At 43.1% G+C, this 15981-nt stretch overlaps 1 long non-coding RNA gene across 1 annotated transcript in view; it reads left to right on the top strand.

Moving 5' to 3' along the window:
- Window positions 1-15981, top strand: part of LOC140691832 (uncharacterized) — a 419111-nt gene that overhangs the window by 296495 nt on the left and 106635 nt on the right. The window lies entirely within an intron of this gene.

The following is a 15981-nucleotide window of genomic DNA, read 5'->3' as shown; positions in this document are numbered from 1 at the left end:
TGTCGTTAACAATAGACATCTGAGCACCTAGGACTCCTGTCGATGCCCATTCCTCATGAAGTCTGTATTTATGAATTCCTTCCTTGCGAAAATGTGTTTTTAACCCCAGATCAATACAGCCACCGCTTTCAGGGTCGTTCACTGATGTGGGGAGACGTTCCCAGTGCACGTTGAACAGCGAGACCTCTGCCTGCCTGTGTCGGCTCTCGGACTGGACACAAGGGTCCTTTCGGTTGTCTCTGTAGTGCCACATTTTTTGTGTTTTTGTGCTGCTGCTGCTGCCTCCCCCCCCCCCCGGTGATTTTTGCCATTTAAAATGGTCCAGCCCAGCACTGAAGTGCTGTCTCGTGTCCCCATGTGCGTGCACCAGGGAGAAAAATCCGCGTGTGAGTCAAGCTTTCTTCAGGCCCCAGCTACAGTGCTGCTGGCCATGAGTCCAGGGTGAATGGATGTTTCCCCTCGGGAGCGTGGTTGGTATTTGCAAATTCCGTGCTGGCTGCAACTTGGGAGCGCGCGGCTCTGGGGGGCGCGCAGGTGAGCTGCGTTATGCTAGCTGGCGAGCGTCTCTGCTGATGAAAATCAGGCCCGTTTGCTCAGACCAGGTGCTTTCGTGTCAGTCTGTACGTCTATCTGTCTCTCTCACACTCCACATCTAACTGTGATGTGAGTCTGTAGGCTCTACCATTAAAATACATTATGCTGGAACGTAACTGCCTTTCCAACACCCGCTACCCGGCCCGTTCCCTGAACGGGGTTATTGCAGAAGCCTCCTCGCTGGGCTGCTGGCTTCTGCCCCGGATCCGCAGCTACAAGCATCCCGCTCCTCACAGACTGCACGGTTCCTCTGCTTAACACCCTCGTCAGAGCACAAATGGACTTCCCGAAGAACTCGTGCAGTCTGACCTCATCCCTGACGGTTACTTCCCTGCTTCCCTGTCCGTCTCTGCTCCCCTAGGCGGCCTCGGTGCGGTCCCCACACACAGCCCCGCCCGGCAAGAGTGTGGGAAGGGGCTGAGCAGACAGCATGGCCCCCAGCTCAGTGCAGGAGCTTGGAGACGTGTTCTTGAGGAGAGAACGTGTCTCACTTGTGCCCGCGTGCACTTGCACGCCCTCTGAAGCACGTGGGGAAGGCGGAGTACCTGTGTCCACGTGTTCCGGAGTGGTGGTTCCAGGAGGCAGGAAGACGCACTTTGAAGGCAGAAAAACAACCAGTGTCATTTGTGACGCCTGTAAGGAGCCTGCAGTAGTGGCAGTGAGGAATCTAAAATTTCTCCTCCATCCCTGCATTTCTCCACCTGTGTGGAACTCTTAGGATGTGACAAACGCTTAATGGGGACTTGATGTAGGTTCCTTTATTTCACCCTAATCTCAGCCTCGAGGGGACTAACGGTACTTATCCTCATTTTGCATGATGGAAGGAGGCATGGAGCCCACTTGCCTGCCTTCTGGGAACCCCCAGCGTCCCCCTTCCGTCCTCGGAGCTTGTAGCCATGCTCTGCTCTGGTGAAAGGGCTTCCTTGTCTTGTGATTTATGTTGGTGCGAAGAAAGGACAGATTGTAAAATAGTAGGATACTACCGTGAAACAGTAAAGAATCTTACGGTTACTGGGAGAAAGGGGGTGGGAAGGGATAAATTTTGAGATTTGCAAATATTAACAACTATATATAAAAATAGATCTTAAAAAACAAATTTCTTCTCTATAGCACAGGGAACTATAATACCTTGTAATAACCTTTAATGAAAAAGAATATAAAAATAAATGTATCTATGTATATACATGACAGGGATTTTATGCTGTACACCAGAAATTGACACATTGTAACTGACTACACTTCAATAAAAATTCTTAAATTAAAAAATAAAATAAAATAGGATAAACACATTATAGTATGTATTATGATTTCTGATTGTTAATCCATGTGCCATATAGTTAATAAATGTCCTAAGAAGCTTTATTCTTTGAAGTTACACCACTTAGGACAATTCAATATGACCATTGTTGTCATTTCTATAAACATTAGGCAACAGCAGTTCCACGGTTGAAATAAGAATGCCTCATTACGCCTTTTTTTAAATGAGAAACTTACATTCACATATAGCACATTTTCCAGGAACACGCATGACATGTGTTTCCTCTTTTGGACATTTATTTCAGAGGCAAATAGATACTTTAAATTAGTAAAAGAACATCATCGAAAGCCTGAGAGAACAGTTATTTTCTTCAGTTGATCCATTGGGAGAATGGAGACACCTGCTGAAAAGCATTCTTCATCTTTTTCTCTATTTCACCCACGTTTTAGATAGATATGCCATGTTCTTCTTAAGAAAAGAGCTGCATGGATAAAAAAGGAATGCTCCAAGACTTCCTTTGTTCCCTTTAGCCTTATTTATCCCTTTTACTTCTTTGCACCATAACATCAGGACTTGTTTTGAATGAGAACCTTATCAACAATGAATTTGTACTCCTTTTTTTTAAATTGAAGAATACTTGATTTATAGTGTTGTGTTTGTTAGTTTCCGGTGTACAGCAGTGATTCAGTTATACATACATATATTCCTTTTCATATTCTTTTTCATTATAGGTTATTACAAGATACTGAATACAGTTCCCTGTGCTACACAGTAGGACCTTGTTGTTTATTTTAAATATAGTGATGTGTGCAGAATTTGCACTTCTTAATACTCAACAAACCAAATATTTTTTTAGTGAAGGCTTATCTTCAAAGCGAGATTGTAAATTTCTTTAATCCGGTCACCCAGATAAATGGGATGGAACTGTGCTGTAATGCACCCTCAGACTGTTTCTATATATTTTGTTGCATAATAAACCATCCCCACACCTTAGTGACTTAGCACAGCAGTTTAGTTGTTCTCGTGATTCTGTGCCTGGGCTGGGTTCAGAGAGCTGGTCTTTGGCTTCCCATGCTGCTGGCTGGGGCTGCACACCTCTCGGGTCTTGACTATGCTGTGTTGTCCAAGATGGGGCTCCCATGCATGGCTGCCAGGCGGTGCTGTTGACCAGGACCTCAGCTGAGGCGGTCACTGCAGTGCCCCCAGTCTCCTCCACAAGGCCTTTCCATGCAGCTTGGGCTTCTCATAGCGTGGTGGCTGGAATACAAGGAACAAGAAGCTTTTAGGCCTGGGCTTAGAATTCCCAGAGCATCATTTTATTATTATTATTAGTTAATAAACTGTATTTTTCAGAACAGTTTTAGGTTCACAGCACAATTAATTGGAAAGCACAGAGAGTTCCTGCAGGGACTCCCCACCATCTATACCCCCCACCAAAGTGGGACATTTGTTGCAGTCATTGAACCTGCATTGACACGTCATTATCACTCAAAGTCTGTAGTTTACGTTAGGTTCCCTCTTAGGTGGCGTACATTCTGTGGGTTCTGACAGACAGCATCATTTTTTGCTGCATTCTTTTTGCCAAAGCTGGTTCAAAGACTAGCCCAGCATGAAGGCAAGGAAAATAAAGTCCACCTGCTGATGTGTGGAGCAGATGTACATCCAGGAAGAGATATCTGGGGACTGTCTTTCGAGCCTCGTTCCCACAGACATGGAAACAAACAGACCCTGTGTTTTATAGCTTGGGTAGCTCAAGTCAGCATTTCTCATGCTTTAATGTGTGTAGATCCCCTGGGGGATCTTACTGAAACCCAGGCATGTTTTATAGGTATGGGAGGGCCTCCTGAGATAGGGCTGGAGGTTCTGCGTTCGTCCCCAGCTACCAGCTGGTGCCAGGCTGTTAGTCTGTGAAGCACACTTTGAGTGGCAGAGGTGACTGATTGCAACATTTTCAGCTTCCTGGTTGCCATGTGACAAGCCTCATTCTCTCCTGATACCGGCTTCATCCTCCTGTTTTCTCTACCTTTGAAGCTGGTAGGTAACACAGATGTTGAAGAGCTTTCAATCCAAATTCAGGGTCATTCTCCCAGAGAAGATTTTGCTGACCACTCAGTTCCCCATTCATTGTCATAATTCATCTTAACCTGCCCACCCATGGGCAAATATTATAAAGCCCTTACAAATACATTGTATTTCTCCCTTGTTTATGTCTGTGGCTCCCTGCTAAGCTTTTGGTTGGCAGGGACTGTGGCACACTTACTTAGATTATGACCCCACGAGATTCAGTCCAGCAAGCACAGTAGTAATTACAGCCACCATAGCATGGATGCTTAGCATGTTCTAGACCTTGATAGGTCTTTTTGTTTGTTTTACCTTTTGCACAACAACCCTTGGGGGTAGACGGTTCTTATTTCCACATCACAGAGGAGGAAGATCACGTTCAGAGAAGTTAGCCCTGGGTAGTAAGAACAGCTGGAACTGACAGCTGGATGTGTCTGACTCATTGACCTGTATCCTCACCCACCATGTTTTTTGGCTTCTGGACGTTTCTGGAGCAGATTTGTTGAGTCATGAATGGATTCAGGGTCCTTTTCAGGAATGGTCTTTTGGGTAAATTTCAGGGATGATTAGGTCCCTGTAGGGGCACGTAGTTACTTTAGAATAATACCTAGCCTCTTGCGATAGCTCGTCCCACTGTTGCCATCCCTTCAACCAATGAGAGTATTTTTCCTTTCAAGGATCTCATAGTTTCATGGACCAAATAATGGAAACTGAAGGGCAACAGTGTGTCCTTTGTTTCGCACACATCCAAGTTCACATTATGGAAACAAACTACCTAAACTAGAGCCGTAACCTTGTAAAGAGGAACCCAAATCCATGCGTAATGCTTTTGGCTTCCCCGTGACAGTTGTTTCCTGATAATGCGTATTTTATCTGCTACCTTCTTCACTAGTTGGTGTCAGTTTCTTAGTGAAACTCTTCCCTGGTTAACCTCTCACAAAACCTAAGAATACCCTAATAAGACAAGTGAATTCTGCTTGAAGATACATTTCATATAAAATAAATACTGCTGCCCATTGAAAAAAAAAATTTAACAGGCTGCTTCTTGGAAGGAAAGAATTATTTTCTACATAAGGAAGAAAAATAGCTCCGATTGTCAGCTCATTGTTTGATGGGTTATTGTTTCTCTTGTCATCTCTCTGGTCAGCGTCCGAACACTCTCTTGATTGTCCTGGCCACAAAGAAAGGAAGAACGGCCAGTGTCACAAGCTGAAATGGAAATCTATTCCATTAAATTTAGAGGCTAGATCAAATTATTTCCTGTGCATTCATTTTCACTCTTAGGACAAAAACATGTATGTGCTGAAGAGCAGTTCTGAAAGGCTGCCATGATAGGCACTTGCACTTGGAGTCATTGACTTTGCTGAATTATGGGAGATTTTTGACTCATGATATTTAAAGCCTGTTTATCACTGGATTGCAGATCTTCCACTCCTTGGCACTGCCCTGAATCATTCAATGTTTTATCCCCACCTCTCCTACCATGTTTTGGGTTTCTATGCCGTTGCTAAAAGTTGTCCAGAATCTTACTTTATTTTAAAGACTGGCTTTACGAGGCTCAAGTGAGCACATCACAGAATCAGCAGGAAGCTAGCCATCAGTAATGAGAGAGGTTCCCTCCTTGAGAATGAGGAACCGGAGGGTACATTGCTTACATGACATTTAACCCTTTAAGCAAAAGCAGAGAAAGGAGGTACTTCTTGTGATGGGGGTGTTTTTTCACGAAAGGATGGAAGGATGGACTTGGGAGGCAGACAGTTTCCCATGCAGACTGTAGGAAGTCCTGTAGCTCCCAAGGAACCTCAGAGACATCAAGACTTTTCCACTAAACTGCACAAGCAAGCTCCACTGGCCAGAGCTTTCCTTTGTGGTGTCAGAAGGTGTGGGGAGAGGCCCTGGTTGGAAAAGTGATTCTTTGAATAGTATTAGCTTTGATTTGTAAGAGCAGTCTTGAGAAAACTTTCCTCCTCTCTGCTGTCTTTTTTGGACAGAATTGTTACTGGATTAGTTTTAGAGATGCCCCATAATTCTGCATTTTCTGGCTCCCCAGTATGAATGTGTTTCCTTTTAAGTCTGAAGTCTTTACACTGGCTGCTATGTCATGTTCTTTCTCATCCATACTTCAGAGTGGTGATTATTTCCCAAAGAGATGGAAAAAAAATGTTCTGAAAACAGTATCCTCTCCATCTGGACACACCTTGTCTGGGCTTGTGGCTCAGAAAGGAAATGAAATGGTGCCTCGCTATGATCAGGCGTCCTAAGAAGAGGACATTTGAACTTTTTTTTCTACTATTACTCAGAATCTCCAGCATTTGTAACTTAGTAAGTCCCTCTCACATCCTTTTTAGTATGAAATTGCGACGCTGTGTCTTTGCCCTTGAAACCTTTCTGTCTGGTGGCTGAGGAGAATTAGGTTTGTTGGTGACAGCTGTAGCCATCAATGACCATTACTTGGTCACCCTTGAGGGAGGCTGGTGGTGTGTGCTAGCTCCCCCTACTTATAAAAACAAAGGCTCTACACTGCTACTGATCGCTTAGGTGAGTCGAGAGAAAGCAGGTGTGTTGTATGACAGTGAACTGGTTCATGCTCTCCGTCTGGTTAGTGTGTGCACGGATGGGCTGGCATGTTCCTTCAGCAGACAAGGAGTTAGAGCAGCGAGTGGCAGACTTACCCGGTCAAGGGCCGGACACTGAATATTTTAGGCTTTGTGGGTCAGTCACATATACTCAATCCTACCATTTCTGTTAAGGTAATAATGACTTATTTTTTTGCTCTAAAAAGATATATTTTATTACAAAAACAATAGACCAATGCAGAAAAGTACAAATTAAAAAAAAAATCACACCAAAGCCCACCACCCAGAAATTGCTCTGGTCAACATTTGATGATTGTTAACAGACATCTCTCTTCAGAAACATTCAGATTAAAAGGCCCTTAAATTGTTACTAAAAGATGGGGGGAAAGTACTTTAAAAAATGGCATTAAACTCACACATGTCATTTTTAATAACAAAGATTATATTAAGTTTTACTTAAATTTAACCAAAAACAGTAAGTGGAAATAAAAGTGAAGAAATTATTAAGTGTTAGATGAATATTTCTTTTTCAAAAATTACTTCATTTCCTAGAAGAGTTATATAGAAGCATAAAATGTTAAAAGTTTTTTTTTAATCCTTTTAAAAAACTACATGTTTCAACTTTGCCCATTACCTTCTTGTTATGAAAATGAGGCTTTTTATTATAACACAACTTCCTCTTTGCATCTTTCCCAATGACCTTTGATTTTTTTTTGTTTTTTTGTATTATTTTAATTTTTTTTCTCTGTTTGTAATCATAATTTCATTCCTGGATCTAAAATTATTTGATTCTCAGTCTCAGATTTCTGATCACTTTTCCCCTTTTCCCAAGTTATTCTGATTGGTCTTTTATTGCCTGAGTTTGCCACTCAGGAATGTTTTGAAGACAGGAATGTGGGTGCTATATTCTTACAGCACTGCCATGCTGCAGAATGTCCATCTATGGCATTGTAATTGGAAGACAGCATGGCTGGGCGTGAACTTTGGGGAGGACACTGTCTTTACCTTCAGGATTCTGTAGTCGCTGCCCTGTGACCTTCTGGCACCCAGCGTGGCAGTCCGGAAGTCTAACATTAATTAAATCTTTCTCCTTTTCCGTAACTCGACCTTTTCCCACGGGCGTCCCCACGGGATCCTTTGTGTCGGAAGGTGGTGAATTTCACCACGGTCTTCACGCTGATGATTCCGCAGCAGATTCCTTGGGACATGGTGTCCTCCCTATCAACGGGTTTATTCAAGTGTTTATTATCAAGTGTTTATTCCACAGTAAAATGTTGTTTATTATAACTCTAAATAGATTTTCAGTGCATCGCTCTCTTGTCTTCTGTAGGAATAGCAGTTACACTGCACTGGGCTCCCGTCATGTGCACATCCAGCCATCTTCAGGCTTTTTATACCCTTGCTCTCTCCCAATTTGCTGTGTTGCATGGCCTCGACTCTAGAATCAGTGATTCTGAATTTTCTCTGTTATATTCACTTGATCTGGTTGTTTTGTTTTGTTTTGTTTTGTTTTGTTTTTACTGGTGCTTCTTTCCCATTTCTTTCCTGGGCTCCACTAGCTAGGTTTTGGAAAATCTCCTTTTATTGTTTTTTCATTTAATAATAATCTCATCTCTATTCTCTATAGTTTACTTGTGACTCTGGAGAAATAGTTGTCTGAAATTTGTGGTTTTCTCTTTTGGGGGGATAGACGTTCTGGTCATCCATGTCCTTGTCTTGTTTGTAGCCTCTTCTCTCTCTCCCTCGCTCCTGTGCCCACCATCCCCCCACTCCCCGGTGCGGAAGAACCAAGGGCGCTCCTTTCACATCGTTGTACCGCGTTGTACCGTGTTGAACGGGACCTGCGGGCCCTGAGGGAGGAGCAGCCTCCATTCCGAATCTGTGGTCTTGAACGCACTCTTAACAGAGCAGTTATGTCTTCACCCTGAGGGCGTGTCTCCCTTTGCAAAATTCAGGAGGTTGGGTGGGCTCCCAGCGAAGCCCTCAGGAGCGTGTTCCTTACACTGTCACTGGTCCCTTGCTGCCTCCTCCGCATTTCCCAGAAACGTCTGGAAGGCTGTGTTGCTGACCACACAAAGTGCCTGTCAGGCTGGCATCTCCTCCCCCCACTTCTGGCTGCTCAGTCAGGCCTCTGGAACAGGATTTCTCAACCTCGGCACTGTAAACATTTGGGGCCCATCGTTCTTGGCTGGGGCGGGAGGTGACCTGGGCTGTAGGATGTTTAGCAGCACCCCAGCCTCATCCGGCTAACTAACTGGGTGCTGGCAGCACCTCCCCAGTTGTGTGAACCCAAAAATGTCTCCACTTACCGCAGGGTGTCCGCTGGCTGAGTGGCGGGTTGCCCCCCACTGAGAACCTCTGCTTGCAAGGAGCATTCCCTTTTCTCCCTCAGTGCCCCACCAAACTGGGATCTCAGACCTCTCATCAAAGACCTTTAGGCTGGACTTTCAGGATCCTGGCAGCGAATTTGGGGAAACCCAAGGTGTCTTGGAGCTCCAGTGTCATGCTGTCTGCCTTGGCCCAGGCTTCACAATACTTGCCAAGTTTGCTGTGTCCTTTGTGGTTTGTGCTAGTGTCATTGATGAGTATTTCAAGTTCCTGATTGTTTACATTTTGCTGTTTTGGGTGGGATTCTGAGGAAGGGGAGAGCTGGAACATGGTGTCACTGGATCTCTTTAGCTGGAAGTCTCGTCCTTTCTTCTTTCAAAGCACAACCCTGACCTGCTTCTACTAGTTTGTCTTGTTCGGGCGACAGAGTGAAACATTCCGTTCCAAATTACAACTTTTGCCCATTACACAGTTTTGCACAATGAATGAAGAGAATGAATGGAAGTCAGAATGCTTCTGATAAATTGTATTTTAAAACATTGATTACCTATCTCGATAATGGAGTGGTCCATTTTTGTTATGGACAAAATGAAAACGCAGTGCTAGCGAATCAAAACATGTAATTGGTCTATTGTGATAGAGTAAAATGTATTTTAAAAAATTTGTAAACCTCTTTCCTCTTATTACCACAGAGGCACGAGGCTTTATCAGAGTGTTAAATTGATGGTAGACCTGATTCAAAGTGATGGGGTATGATATTCTGCAGATGGAAAAGTTGTCCTTTAATTTTGGGTGCCATTTTCACTGCCTGCCGAAAGCAGTAGTTATTATGCATCTCAATGAGTTTAGATTCTGCAAGAAATAGCCTTATTCACACAGGTCTTAGCAGGGCTTCATCCTATAGATACATTGTGAAAAAGATTACAGTCTTCAAGTCCATGGAACTAAAGATAAGCTTTAAATATGAAAAACATATACCTTTACTTTGCTGTAATCTGACTTTATTTTATAAAGCCCTTAATGTTACGGTCAGGTAGGCTGTTATTTTATGCTGTTTGCATACAGTGTACACTGCGTTTTCAGCGGGTACCCGTGGCTTCCCATGACTGAAAATGTGTGTTATTGCACTTAGCATGAGGGCCTTCATCTCAGTTTGTTTTAAAGTTGTGAGCCAACACAAGGGCTGTCAGCACGCTACCCCATCGGGTTGGAGAGCAGGAATTGCAGAATAGCTGGATGTCAATCCGCTGGCTTAAATGAGCCTCTGTATTTGTGGATAGGGCTCCATTAAAAAGACTGAGGGTCCCTCACCGATGAATAGAGAGCTGCTTATTTTGCATTTTGGTAGATCTTGGATGTACTGTTGGGTGCTGAGTAACTTTACAACGTAAATTCAACTTGGTATTGCCACTTCTGTTTGTTCACAGTTAAATCAGTACATGGCCAGGCTTTATATCCATCCTGACATGGAAATGCAATGAGAGGATGAGCAAATGTGAGTGGGGTTTGTTGTGTAAGAAATGTTTCTTGTAATAAAAATATTAAGTAAGCCACTTTTACATAATTTCGTAATTCTTATTCTATACGTAACTCAAATTAAGTGAATTAAGTTTTGATATCAAATAATAGTACAAATCCCAATTAGTGGTTTATATCTAGAGGCTTTTTATCATCTCTAATGTCTTCCTCTAATGTGCTAAAAACCATTTAAAGAACAACTTGAATTCCTCGTCGGCCAGAATGCCTTCCATGGTTGGTCTCTGTGTTGGCACTTTTTTGTCTATTGTCTGACTACACACTTTCTATCCCTATCTACCTTACAAACATTTAGGGACAGACATATACATACTCATAAGTGTGTGTGTGTGTGTGTGTGTGTGTGTGTGTACCCTCACATATTTTCATGTAGTGTCTGGTCTGTAGTAGTTGAATAAGTGTGAGGTGAGTGAACAAAAGTACAAACAAAGAACCATCAGGTAGCATTTGTCAACCTCAAGCATGTTTAGCTGCTGGTTTTATTCCAGTCCCTTTCATTGGTCCTGAATTGTAAGAGGGCTGAGTCTACCCAGCGATGCATAGAGTGACACATCCCACAACATACCCCGGAGGTGAAAACAAGTGCACGGGTGCTGCATTCATGCAGAATTGTAGAAGATAGGCACAGAGTGAGTGACCTTAGTTAGGAAAAGCCACCTGAAACAGGTGAATCATATACAGGTTGAACTGAAATATGTAGTGAAGTTTGGGCATCCATTTAAGAAGCTCTGGAATAAGTAAATATTTTAAAATTTCCCCCTACTTTAAGGCCAATTATAACCTAACAGTATATTTTTTCTAGACCTGGAAAATGGCCATTAATTTTCTGATTCTTATACATCATAGTCAACTCACTTTAAGTGACATGTGTACATGGATCTGTCTTTGCATAAACCTATGAAACACACCATTTTGAATGCACCTATGGGGCTTGAAGCCTGTTGCCCAGGACCTGAATTCTATCTGTGCTTGGGAATGTGCATATGAGAACAGGCTTGAGGGAGTGTGAGCACACAAACTAAGAACGTTTCAGTGTCCAGTGCTTTCAGCCACAGCTCCATGTGATCTGGTCACTGGAGCCACAGCTCAGGAAGCCCCCAGTCTGGTGAGGGGGATTTGTGGGAAGTGGGCTCCTGGAGTGAGTCCCCACAGAGACAGGCGGGAGGCCTACACGCCTTTGCTGAGAAGCCTCCTGTCAAAGAGAGGTCAGCGGACCACGAGGTGGAGGAGAGAGAGGGGTGGAGGACAGGCTACAGAGGGTGCAGATGAGGGGATGCTGCCCAGTCTGGTCCAGGGCACACCTGCTTGAGTGTTTGGTTCACTTAGTGACAGGAGGGACAGATTGTGACCTTGGCAGTTGTTTCATGGTTGAATGGGGAGTCAACAGGCAACGTTCACACTATTGGCCACAGTCTCCGCATTTACACTGTGTTCTGCCACTCACTGTTTTTTTGTTTGTTTGTTTGTTTGTTTTTATTTGTTTTAACTGCCTGAGCTCCTACTTTAAAAATGTTCAAGTTTCTCCTTGTGTACCTACAGCACCTTCCCCGTAAGTTAACCTGTTGTGTTAAAACTGTTTGTTAGCTCAGTGGTTCTGCTGGACTCTGAGCTTCTTGTGGAGCTCAGAGGGCTGTGTCTTATTCATTTGCCTTCCGTAATATCTGGCACACAAAAGCACACTGAAATCCTTTGATATGTCTCTCTTTGAGAAGTAGGGTGTTTTTTGTTTTGTTTTTTGGTCTCCTCCCAGTGGTTCTGGGTAGATCCATGACTGCTCTGAACAATACGACATAGCAGCAGTGGCCTGTGGCACCCTCCACACCCAAGCCTTAAGAGACTGGCAGCTTCCACAGCCTATGTTCTGAAATACTTCTCTTTGGAACGCAGCTACCATGTTCTGGGGAAGCCCAGACAACCTCAGTGAGAGGCCCACGTGGAGATGAATTGAGGCCCCAAACCCACAGCCCCACCTAGTAAGTTCCCCATAAATAGCCAGCACCAGCTTGTCTGCTAGCGAGAGTATCCTCCAGGCGCTGCTGAGCTGCCCTACTGCTGGGAAGGGAGATGACTCATCACTACCTAACCCAGCCAAATAAATGAACATTGCTGTTTTAAGCCACTTGATGTTTGGGGATGGTTGTTACACAGCAATAAAACACTGAAACACTGCTCAATATGTATCTCTTGGGTGAGTGACTAGGGAAGCTGATGTTCTGAAAAGTCTGGAATTAGGACAGCAAGATGACTTTGAATTATTTGAAGCATTTGAACAAATGCTTAGAAAATGGAGAGACATTGGTAAAATGCTTTTTTTTTTAAAAAAAAAAAAGGGGAAGAGACTGACAAGAAAAAGATGTACTGGTAGCAGTTATCAGGCCAACAGTTCTATGAGATCTGTAAAAAAAGCTTTAGCTACCTGTAATCTGATGTTTCTGACTTCATCATTAAGATTTCCCTTTTATCATGATTATCCACATTAGACAGACTAGCTCATTAGAATGGAAGTTTATCTTGGGCAGTGATATTTTGCTTTGCTGTTGGCAACTGTACTCTGAGAACTTGGAACAGTCCTGGGCACATAATAGGTACACAATCAATATTTGTTGAATGAATGAACAAATTGCAATTGGCTGCATTCCAACCTGAGAAAATATGTGTGTTAATCTAGGCATTTTGTATTTTGTTTGGTGCATGTGTTTTAAAACGTCAAGCTACTGAGACCAAGCAAACCTAGGAGTCCCAGGATCTAAGCCAAGTTGTTTCCTACTCACTGATAAAAATTTTTACACTTCCCACTGAGAATGTTGTATGCCCCAAATCCCACACGTTTCTGAGAAAGTGATTGGGAATTATAACCTTGATTACTCAGAGACTCCAAGACTTCTCCAGAAATACAGTAGAGATACTGTTGGTTGACTTCCTTTAAACTTTGTTTCCCTTTGCAGTCACAGTGCTAAAAAGCAACAAAAAGGTAAGGAGCAGGAGTGGCAGGTGCATAACTCAGGAGGATAATCAGCGATAATCAGCTGGTGAACTGTCAAGGGCAATCATGGACGTGGGAAAAGCAGTAATAGCATTTCGTTTGGGTTATGTAATAGACATTGAACCAAAGGTGGGAACAGCTGTTGGAGTTGAGGGTAGAGGAAGACTAATTGGAGACCTGGCTTGATCCAGCTGTTTATAACCCTTCGTTTGTAGGTTTGCCTTCAGGGGTGCCAGCGAACAGACTGTTCCTTAGCAAACAATAGCAATTTTGGGGTATGACGCAGGAAACTGACACATGGTGTGCAACCAAACCAGTCAAGTACTAACTTTGAAAATGAAACATTAGTTCGTATTTAATAAAATATATCTCTTCAAGTTCAAGATCTGGGAATAAGTCAATATTCTGCGTGTCCTGAAACCAAGAGGGCAGATGATGAGAACAGAAATGAACACCAAGAAACTTGTACAGATACTTGCATGTGAACACACAGTTATTTAAATCACCCCAGATACACACTTGGTTCCTGAAATGCGGCCTCCAATCCCATTTCTCATTGCTTTTGTTGGACTCAAAGTTATAGTAGGTTCATGGTTTATTTGATGTGAAATCTGTGGCTGTTTACATCCCACACAATGGATGCTGTTTGCTCTCCTGTGTTTGGAAGATTTCAGATATAATGTAAACATTATGTGGGGATTGTGTTGTTTCTTCTTGCTTTTATTTAGAGAGAAGCCTTAAAACAAGAATTGGCAAACTTTTCCTGCAAAGGACCAGATAGGAAATATTTTGAGCCTTGCGGGTCACATAGATAGACTCTGTTGTCACTACTCCACATTGCTTTGCGGAGGGAGATCAAAGTAGCCCATGTGGATGCACTTTGGCTATGTTACAGTCAAATTTCATTCATAAGAGCAGGTGCAGGCTGGTCCTGAGTGACTTAACACGTTGCCTTCTGCTGGTTTACAGTATAGTGTGAAGGATTACAGGGGAAATGCTGAGGGCAGGCTTTGACAAGGTAGGAAGGGACAACACCGATGAAAAAGAGCAATGCTTCCTGAAGTTGCAAAATAAATGCAGGAAGGCGGGAGATAAAGTGTTGGCTCCTGAAGAAAGTCAGCCCAATGACCTAAAATTATTTCCACCATCAGTGAAAATAAAGCCGTCTAAGCTGATATTCTAGTAATGTTGAAAGGATCCATTTGTTTGGTTTAGGTTCTGTCTTGAATCTTTGACAAACTAATAATTTTAAGAGCCAGAAAAAATAGAAATAGCTTGTACTGAGTCTTGTCTTATTTTTCAATACTGACGATTTTTGTGGACGTTGAGTCTTGGAACATTTGGAGCCCATTTCATACTCCATGAAGAATTTAGCGTGAAAAACAAGGAGACTATTTACTGCAGTAAGTTTGATGGCTCAGGAACCCCAGGCAGGGCACTGGGGTTGGTGTTTATTTAGTAACACAATGCTTGGAAGAATAGGGTCTGGAAATATTTTTGTGGGTAATTCTTAGACTGGTTTTCACCTGAATATTGTAACTGATAGCTTCTTCTCTGTAATACATCAGAGGAACCAAAGCAAATGTGATACCTGTATCTGTCTCCTAGGGCTGCTCTAACAGTATACCACAAAGTGGGTGTCTGACACCACAGAAATTGTTGACATGTGGTTCTGGGGGCTGGAAGTTCCAGATCAAGGTGTCGGCAGGGTTGGTTTCTTCTGAGGGCTGCTGGGGACAGTTTCTCCTAGTTTCTGGGAGCCTCAGCTCTGTCTTGGCTTGCTGGCGGAATTCTCCCTATGTCTTCACGTTGTCTGCCTTGTCTCCACGTCTGTCTCTGCGTTCAGACTTCCCCTTGTGTGAGGATACCAGTCACAGTGAATTAAGGCCCACCCCAATGACTTCGTCTTAATCATACGAAAACCCCTGTTTCCAAGTCAGGTCACATTCGTGGGTACTGGGGGTTAGTGCTTCAACATCTTTTGGAGAGACACAGTTCAACCCATAACAAACTCTTATGGGGAAACTTCACTTCAGTCTTGAAACTGTATTTGGTATTGCAGCAACGGTTTTAAAAACAAGAGAAAACCTATGGTCAATTATGATTCTGATGCTAAATCAGCCTCAACATTTATCTTAGCAATTAAAATCACGATTCTGAAAAAGCTGAGATCTTTATATCGAATACTTTCCATTTATATTTTGAGTGTCCTTTTGCAAGTAAAAATTATATCCAAGTTTCAGAGAAATGTGCATATTTTAGAGTTAGTCCCCTTCTTGGCTTACTTGTCTCTGCATGGAAAACACCTTAAAATATTTTACAGAGATTTAAAAAAAATCAGCTCACTTGTTTGCCTCTTAGGGTGGAGAATAAAAGGTTAAAAATCTGTAAAAAGCCGTCAAAGTACTATGCTTCTATATTCTGAGCCCTAAATCAGATCACAGTGGCTGTCAAGTGGTCTGAAATACTGACAAGGAAATTGGAAGCTGGAGTTGTCCCTACATGTGAATAATGAGTGGCATCCTAATCTTAAGTCTCCAGCTCCTGTCTGTCAAGTTCAGCATCAGTACAGCAGGGAAGCGCACTCACCAGTGATGGGAGAAACTACAGTCACGTGACAAAGGATGGGGTTGCCGAGAAAGGCA

This window comes from Vicugna pacos, chromosome X (assembly GCF_048564905.1).
Source record: "Vicugna pacos chromosome X, VicPac4, whole genome shotgun sequence".
NCBI classification, from domain to species: Eukaryota; Metazoa; Chordata; class Mammalia; order Artiodactyla; family Camelidae; genus Vicugna; species Vicugna pacos.
The sequence above is the reverse complement of the archived record's forward strand: the minus strand, read 5'-3'. Positions and strand labels throughout refer to the sequence as shown.